Below are 6,000 nucleotides of genomic sequence, written 5' to 3' on the forward strand. Positions count from 1 at the left end.
AGACGCACCATCCCTATAATGCTCTCCAGTACCCACTGATGTTCTGCAGTGGAGAAGATGGATATCTCTATATATAAAAGTGAAAACCACTTATGCCATAATCGGGAAATCTCCAGAACCATAAAGCCTTTCTGACAGCGAGAACAATCAACCAATGGTAAAGCTTGCCTTTGGAAGTTGTGGAAGCTTCATTATGTTATGTCGGGCTTTCTGGTACAATCCTCCCAACAATTCACAGGTACAAATTTCAGACACACACACGTTTGAAAATTCAAAACAATGTTCTTTATAATGAAAATTCACTTAAACCAAGCCCTCTTTTGGTATAGCAAAGAGCACTCCTCTCCAAACAAACTGGTAATTTGTACAAGTCCCTTATCAGTTCTCTGATACTTAGCTTGCAGCTGTGAGGCAATTCACAGTCCTTCTTCTTTCACAAAGTGAAACACACTTTGCTCTGGTTTAGTTTCAAAGCAGGGGAAAATCAGCACACAAAAGATCAAAGTCAGTAAAGCAGTCATGAAACACAACGATCAGATAATCCTCCACAATGGCCAAACCCACAGGCTGCTCTTTATACCAGCCTCACTAATTACCACAGCCCCACCCAACCACAGGTGGCCTCATTTTCTTTGATAATAATCTCTCAGTTGTTGTTGCCTATGCATCGCTCTCCGCATGCGTGGCTGTATCATTAACTCTTGTTCTGAATCCAAGGAGGAGCTAGATAATTGATCTCCTTCTGAGCTGTCTGCCCCACTCTCCTCCTCCCTGTCACTCATGTCTTCTTGGTCAGAGGAGCCTTCATCATCAGATTCCACTGGGAGCAAAACAGGCCTGCAGCATGTGGATGTTTCCCCCACATCCACAGTCCTTGGGGCAGGGGCTGGGCTAGAGCTAACCACAACACATTATTTGAGACTTTCAGGAAGAGATTGGATTGCAATTTGTTAGAAATGGTGTAGGGCAGTGACCTGAACCTTTTTTTCCCCAGGTGCCAAAAGCATGTGTGCATGTGCTATCGCACATACGCAAGTGCCCACACATATAATACAATGCCTGGGGATGGCAAAAATGGCCTACCCCACCCCCCCGGATGCCCTCTGGAGGCCTAAAATAGCCCATTTCCCAACACCAGGCCCATTTTTCACCCTCCCCAGACTCCAGAGGCAAAAATGCCCTCCCCCATCCCCCCAGAGACCCTCCAGTAGCCGAAAATGCCATCCCAGAGCTCTGGATGAGCCGAAAATCAGCTGGATGGCATTGCAGCTGAGCTAGGGTAACTGATCATGTGCCAGTGGATAAATAAATAAATAGATAGATAAATACCTCAGAGTGATGAACAGCAAACAACAAATTCCAGTAAAACAACTTAACTAATAAAAAAACAATAAATTCATAAAATACCTATAATGGCATCCCAAACCAACCAGGCACGAAGGAGCCGGACTTTTTTTGCTTGCTTTTGGAATGCACATATCTCTGACAGAAAGCAGTTCTGCAAAGCTGGGACTATTAGCAATAGCAATCACCAGGAAAACATGTCACTCTACTTATCTGGTAAGATGATTGAACCAGATGCTGTTCTGGCAATATGTTGCCAGAGTGGTGCAGTGGTTAGAATGAAATATTTCAGGTTACTTCTGCTAACTGCCGGCTGCCTGCAGTTTGGCAGTTCGAGTCTCACCTGCTCAAGGTTGACCCATCCTTCCATCCTTCCGAGGTCGGTTAAATGAAGACTCAGATTGTTGGGGACAATGTGGTGGCTCTGTAAACTGCTTAGAGAGAGATGTAAAGCACTATAAAGTGGTATATAAATCTAAGTGCTGTTGCTATTGCTAACCTGGTGCTTCACAGCACAGGACTTTAAAGACCAGAATTTTGAAGCCTATTGGTTATCATCAAACTAGCTTTAAATGATGTCCTTATTCTGCACTGGCAGGGTTGTTCTAACAGCAATCTTGCTCCTGCTTTTTATTATTATTATTATTATTATTATTATTATTATTATTATTATTATTATTTAGATTTGTATGCCACACCTCTCCGTAGACTCGGGGCAGCTCACAACAATAACAAAGACAATGTAAGAACAAATCTAATAATTTAAAAAACACTAAAACCCCATTATTAAAAGCAAGAAATGCAGGTTTAATTATCCTGTAAGAATAGCTTTTCATAGTCCACAACTCTTCTAATCACACTATGGGAAAGCATCAGGTTGAGGAAGGTAGCTCAGAATATTTGCCTAATCAGGATGAAATGTTAATGAGAAATATACTAAATATAACAATTAAAAAAACTAATAGAAAAAGTATTGGTCAATGAATTAATATTCTACACTGCCCTCCTACTTAGTGCAATAAACTAGGAATTCTTGCCATAAGTCTATTTGGAGTTACTTTTTTCATATTTTTAGATTATATTTTTACTTTAAACTCAAGAATATAGTATATCTAGTTTGCTAAATAACTATTGACAAATAGAGATTTCCTTTAAATTTTCTAGTGCTACAACAATTTTGTTTAAAATCCAATACAAAAAAAATAATCTATAGCCCCCCCCAAACCCCCCCCCCCAATCTATGTTAGTAATTTAACATATAATCTTTAAAGATTGGGTTGCGCCTCAACCCGTTGCTCCACTGCATTATACCACTGCAGCTTCTGGATCTCCTGTAATGGTAGCCCCACACAGAGCACGATGCAGTAATCCAGCTAATTGGGGAAACATCTAAAGGGAAACCTGGTCCCAGTAGTATTGTATCTTGTACATCAGCCAAAGTTTCCCCTTCTACTGAAGCAGGAGCAAATAGTGTAGAAGGACATCTGAATCATAAATCACTTCCTTTAGAGGAAGTGTGGCTCTTTGCAGGACTGACATTGGCAAGTTGCTCTGCTGTTGATGAACAGCAATGTCACTGATGAATAACAAGTCCCTCTGGAAGGGATTTAATCTAAGCTTGTTTTCTTTCATCTAGATACCTACAGCTCCCAAGCAGAGATTCAGCACTTCCACAGCATCTCTAACTCAGTTTGAGATGGCAAAATAGAAAGTCATCAGTGTGTTGATGATGCCTCACCTTGTACCTCTGGATGACCTCCTGGCTGCCTGGAAACAAATTAGCAAGTTAGAAACATGTCACAAGCCAGAGGAAAAGCAAGACTTTATTGCCTTTAGCCAGAGGAAAACAGTCTTGTATAAAGTCCTTTTTAAGGATGCCGATGTTGAGAATGTATGATGAAAGCTAAATTCACTGCTAAGGAGATTAGAAAAAAGGGGTCTGTTTGTCTCCTTTTCAGAGAAGGTGTCCATGGTCAAATAGGCAACATATCAGAGGAAGAAGAGATAAGTTTAAAAAAAATCCAAAACAGATTATTTATAAGCAGGAAATGCATTTTGATAGGTTGTTTTCAGCATTGCCTTGACTGAGTGTAATAAAAAACAGTCACCCTATGTTCTGTTGGGCTCTCTGGTAGAATCCTCCCAAAAATTCACAGGTACAAATTTCAGACACACACACGTTTGAAAATTCAAAACAATGTTCTTTATAATGAAAATTCACTTAAACTAAGCCCTCTTTTGGTATAGCAAAGAGCACTGGGCTCCAAACAAACTGGTAATTGGTACAAGCCCCTTATCAGTTCTGTGATACTTAGCTTGCAGCTGTGAGGCAATTCACAGTCCTTCTTCTTTACAGAGTGAAACACACTTTGCCCTGGTTTAGTTTCAAAGCGGGGGGAAATCAGCACACAAAAGGTCAAAGTCAGTAAAGCAGTCACGAAACACAACGATCAGATAATCCTCCACAATGGCCAAACCCACAGGCTGCTATTTATAGCAGCCTCACTAATTACCACAGCCCCACCCAACCACATGTGGCCTCATTTACTTTGATAATAATCTCTCAGTTGTTGTTGCCTATGCATCGCTCTCCGCATGCATGGCTGTATCATTAAGTCTTGTTCTGAATACAAGGAGGAGCTAGATAATTGATCTCCTTCTGAGCTGTCTGCCCCACTCTCCTCCTCCCTGTCACTCATGTCTTCTTGGTCAGAGGAGCCTTCATCAGCAGATTCCACCGGGGGCAAAACAGGCCTGCAGCATGTGGATGTCTCCCCCACGTCCACAGTCCTTGGGGCAGGAGCTGGGCCAGAGCTAACCACAACACCTTATGCACCCAGTGCATAGCAGAGATGCCTCAAACTGCAGCTGCAAAATCTACTAGCTTCTCAAATCTCCAAAGTTCAGCTTTCTGATGCTGCATCTTCATTAAGCATCTTAGGCTATGACTAAGTGGTTGAACCTCTGAGTCTAAGCTACTGTCAGTGATGCAGGTGAAAAGTTCAGTTCTGTAAACTTCTTTGGTCTATCAAAGTTACTGCCTCTTGTTGCTGTAGAACTTTGACCTTTGACTCCATTTTCTCCTAGCCCTCTTCATTGGAGGATACTCCTTCTAGCAGGCTTATAGCCTCACAGATGATAAATTTCATAAACATATCCAAGCACCAATCCTTGAGAAATTCCACATGGGAAGACCCGAAAGCTCTAGTATACCTTCCAGATCACTCTCTATCTTCCACATTACCACCGACTAGAACCTCTCACTTAGGTAAGAAAGGAATCTTTTGACAGTATCCCAACCCCACAGCTCAGAATAATAAGTTGGCTGGTTGCAATAACATCACCAAGAGGTCTCACTGCCCCAGAACTAAAAAATCAGACTGCAATCAAGCCATGATGGAATGTGGGCCTTATCAAGTAGCAATCATACAGCAGCTCTTTCAATAAACTCCAAAGACAGTATTTTAATTACAAGCAGTGCTAAGCAACAATGGCTAGGTAATCTCAGATTTTGCTCTAGGAATGATCGAAAAGCATGAAAGAGCTGAAGGAATCCCTCAGACTAGTGTTTATCCCACAGTCCATCCCTGGGACAAAGAGAATTTCCAAGAAGGTTGGTGTTCTGGTTTCAGGCTAATTCAGAGAATATTTGGAATAGATGATTGCTCAATGCATATCTTTGTGAAAACACAACATCTTCTTTATTTCTCATTTTTCTCCCATTCATACATCAACTTTTTTTCTTTTTAATCAGAATTTTAAAGACTGTTTTTTAATGTATTAATTGGATTGCTATTATTCTTATTTTTCTGTATATACTGTGAGCCGCCCCGAGTCCTCAAAGAGGGGTGGCATACAAATCCAATTAAATAAATAAATAAATAAGTAAGTAAATAAACAAACAAACAAATGAATAAACTTTGCACACAGTGCTTTCCTTTATCATCTCTATCTTTAGTAGTTAAGTAAATTATCTTGGTAGTAACATAAAAACGTTCCACAAGTCATTCTAAAATTTATGGACTAATCAGTGCTAGCCAAGAGTCATAAAAGCAGGTAATAAATCGCACATTTGTTAGCTTACGCTCTGGAGCATGTTGAGATGACAAGATTGAACGGAATCAGCTTCTTCTTCCGTTCACACCCAGATGTGAGGTAACTGATTAACTAGTTCCTCGCCTTCTAATATCTCTTCCCTGAAACTTGTTCTAACCTCCTCTGAGAATGTCTGAGGTAAGGGTTAATCCACCTCTAGTCCTCCTCACTCGATCCTGAATGCATCTCTATGTCAATTGTCTCCTCCCCCCCTCCTCCTCCTCCTCTTCACTAACATTTCTTTCTATCTGTAAATCAGGCCCATCTGCCAATTCAAAATCACTCCCCACTCCGGAACCTGAATAATCCTCAGGCTGAACGGGACTACACAAAACAGTTGGTAGAATTGTTCTGCTTCCTACCACCTGAAAAACAGGCACAATTGTGAAGAGGATTCCCAAACTGGGTTTGAGGATAAAGACCAATAAACCTCTTTGGAAAACTAAATAAATGCTTCTTTTTGCCTTCTTTTTCAGTGGTGGAGAGAAACTGACTGTTCCCATTGGCAGGATTTCTGTTCTATTGCAATCCTGAGGATCCTGACCCTTGGCTTGTATCTTC

This window comes from Erythrolamprus reginae, chromosome 3 (genome assembly GCF_031021105.1).
Source record: "Erythrolamprus reginae isolate rEryReg1 chromosome 3, rEryReg1.hap1, whole genome shotgun sequence".
Classification (NCBI taxonomy): domain Eukaryota; kingdom Metazoa; phylum Chordata; class Lepidosauria; order Squamata; family Dipsadidae; genus Erythrolamprus; species Erythrolamprus reginae.